Genomic DNA, 3568 nt, shown 5'->3' on the forward strand with positions numbered 1-3568 from the left:
TTTTAGTGTCTAATTAAAAAATAGGCACTTTTTAGTTTACAATATAATAATAATCAACATAATGAAAGAAACTTACTGCATCTAATGATCTCATATTGAATATTTTTAAATTATAACAAATCAGAGGAAATTATGACCCACTGATATTGTCATTTCAGGTTTCAATTTTTTGGTGGTGCTCTTGATAATTCATGTTGGTAGTCAGGATTAGTGTTTGGTTTATTTCTATTTTTTCTGTTTATTCTCTTTGCTATAGCCTTCTGAAAGCAAGCTCCTTTAAAATATTTATGATTCTTCCTTTTTCTGATGCTCCTTCTGTTTATTCTCTTTGCTACAACATTTGGGTTATTTGCTCTTCTGTTAATAGCTCATTGAAAGAGAGACTCAGATGTTTAAACAATATTTTATCTTTGCAGTAAATTGTGAATCTGAGGATCATGGTTTGGACTTTGAAGAAACTGTAGCCACTATTTTGCTCAAATGGAAGAGGTTTTGATGTAGGTGAGTGATTTTCTCTCTCTTTTTTAATATAAAAGAGAAAGTGTAGCCATCTGAGGATCAATTGTCTCCTTATTTACCAATGTTACTTGAGCTTTTTTTTCCTTCTAATAGTTAGTTTAAAAAAATTACCTTTTCAGTTTGTTGCTAACATGATATTTGATACGTTTCTTTATTTTTTGTAGGGGATATAAAGACTTAAATAGGAGAATGCGGTTAAGATGGCTTTGATATATGAATCTTTTGGAACAGACTTGTACTTTTGAATTGATCATATTTTGATGGTTGTGAATTGATCATATTTTGATGGGTTGAAGTTACCTTGTAACTACTTATTTTTGAATGATGGGCTTAAAACATATGAATGCTTCATTATTTTTTATTTTGATGATATCTTAATGTAGTGTGTTCTTATTCCATTTTTATTTTGGTTTACGTAACTGTGTTTGCTTATTGGTCAAATTTCTTGAAAAGTGCTGATATAGCCCTGTAAAACTGTTGCCGTAGCCCTATAAAACTATTGCCATAGCAAAGCAAAACGTCGCATTAGCTACAAAATAAATGTTGTATTTGATCCCTGATTTTGGAAAAACCGCTGCCCTTGTGTATGAAACCGCGACATTAGGTATCAAAAAACCATCGTTTGCAACTGTTGCATTTGCAATAACTGTTGCCTTTGTGTATGGAACCGTTACATTAGGCATAAGTAAACCGCTACAGAAAACGTTGTATTTGGTGAAAACCGTTGCGTTAGCCTCGTCTTAGAAACCGTTGCATTAGGTTGTGAAACCGCTGCCTTATGTCTAGGGCAACGGCAGCAATGAAGACAGATTGTTAACCGCTGCGCTTGTGCAATTGCAACGGTTTAAATGCTAATGCGACAGTTTTAAACCGTTGCGTTAGAGCAAATATGTGGTACGTTGAACACAAAGCTCTTCTGGACGGTCGACCGCTAGGCGATCGGTCGACGATGATACCCAACGGTTCGACGATCGGTTGTGGCAGGTGAGATCGGGTGTGGCAGTCGTCGACGCGGGCTTCTAGAGCTGCGGGCTTCGGTTTTCGGACCGTCAGTTTGTATGAGCTTCGAGCCCAGTTATATACATAAGTATATATATTCGTTTTAACCTCATTTCCTTCATCTTTTCACTGATTATTAGCAGCCACCGTCTCCTCTCAAAACCCTAACCCTAAATTGTGATTTGGGAGAGTTCGTGCAGCGCGTTTATTCGAGAGGAGGTATTGTTGCTTATAGAAGAATAACTGACTTAATGGTTTGCTTTATAAAAGGACTGGAGCTTGTTTAGAAAGAAAATTCCTTTCGATTAACGAACGCTACCGACAATGTATCGGAAATTGCATTAAGTCGTGAAGAAAGTTGATAAGACCCCTAATTTTTTATATATAGTAATTTAATAATCAATAAATGCATAATATTATGATAAACATCATTTACTAATGGGTGAGTATGTTAGAAATCGATTTGAGATCATTAAATACATATAAGGTGTATATAAGTGCTGCATACATTAAGTAGTACAGGAACGAATCATGCCACAAAACTATGACACCACACAAAGTCTCTGGTCGGTCGACCGCTAGGCCGATCGGATCGACTGATGATACCCAATCCGTCGACCGATCGGTTGTGGCGGGTCGACCGATCGGTTGTGGCAGGTCGACCGACGGGCTTCTAGAGCTGCGGGCTTCGTTTTCGGGTCAGTTTTGTATGGCTTCGAGCCCAGTTATATACATAAGTATATATATTCGTTTTAAACCTCTTTCCTTCATCTTTTCACGTGATTTATTAGCAGCCACCTCTCCTCTCAAAACCCTAACCCTAAATTGTGATTTTGGGAGAGTTCGTGAGGCGTTTATCGAGAGGAGGGCGGGATTCACAATCTGGCGGAAGAAGGATCTTGCACGCACTTGTTTGGGAGTTCAACACGACGTTTGAGGCAAGATCATCTTCCTCCAAACCTTTCCCTTAGTTAAAAATCATGTTTTTAGTGAATTAATTGTTTTAATCTAATGCTTAAAGCTTAATCTGATGTTTTCAAAACCTAGATTTGCGATATAAAATCTTAAACCCATGAAGAGATCAGTTGAACTAATCTGTAATTTATAGAAATAGATGATCATGATCATTAGAGCCGTATTTAATTGTTAATTTATGTTTTAATGTGGTTTAAAACCATAGTTTATTAATTAATTGAGATTTTTTGTTAATTAGGATGTTTAAACCCTAAGTTTATGATACCTAGGGGATGTGATCTTGATTAAACTAATCTATATTTGTGTAATGAACAGAGTTAATCATGTTTAATTAATCATGCTAATAAAAATCAATTATTGAGTAAAAGTGCAACACACAAAACCTGGAAGAATTTCCTATTTCCTGTAATCGGTCGACCGATCCTTAGGAATCAGTCGACCGATTGTGTCGTCTAGGATATTTAAATCCTTTCTGATCGGTCGACTAGCTGAGAGCAATTGATCGACCGATATGGTCTTTTTCGAGTGCACTTTGTGCACATTTGTAATCGGTTGACTGATGCCCTAGAGGCAGTCGACCGACACTTGTTTTCTTTTGTTTGAGGTGATTTTTCGTGTACGCTTAGTTGTGAATGCGGAGTTCAAGCCGTACGATGACACAGGTGCAACCATGGGTGTACACAAATAGAATTATGGTACATACACGGATATCTCGGAGAGGATTTCTACAGGTATTGTTTTGATCTTGTTTGAGTTAATTATTAATTATAATACGTATGCATGTATGGATATCATTGATGAGCAGAGCTCAGTACTACTTGGGATAGTGCGTCGATATGCCATTAGTACAGACCATTGAGTCGTGATTTTAGGATACCTGATTTGGTAATCCTTCCCGCACGGTGATGCGATGAGGCTAGAGAGTCGGACTTCTAAGATGCCTGATGTGGTAGTCCGTCCCACACGGTGATGCGATAAACTAATGAGCTGTGTACATAATTAGGATACCGGATTTGGTAGTCTGTTCCGCATGATAATGCAATGAGTTATAAAACCTTACAAGACATTATATTGT

General features: G+C 37.1%; 1 long non-coding RNA gene across 1 annotated transcript; it reads left to right on the forward strand.

Moving 5' to 3' along the window:
• On the forward strand, positions 235-818 carry LOC109845409. The gene is made up of 2 exons (XR_002248335.1): positions 235-501; positions 684-818. It is a non-coding gene; the product is annotated as an uncharacterized LOC109845409 (long non-coding RNA).

This window comes from Asparagus officinalis, chromosome 6 (assembly GCF_001876935.1).
Source record: "Asparagus officinalis chromosome 6, Aspof.V1, whole genome shotgun sequence".
NCBI lineage: Eukaryota > Viridiplantae > Streptophyta > Magnoliopsida > Asparagales > Asparagaceae > Asparagus > Asparagus officinalis.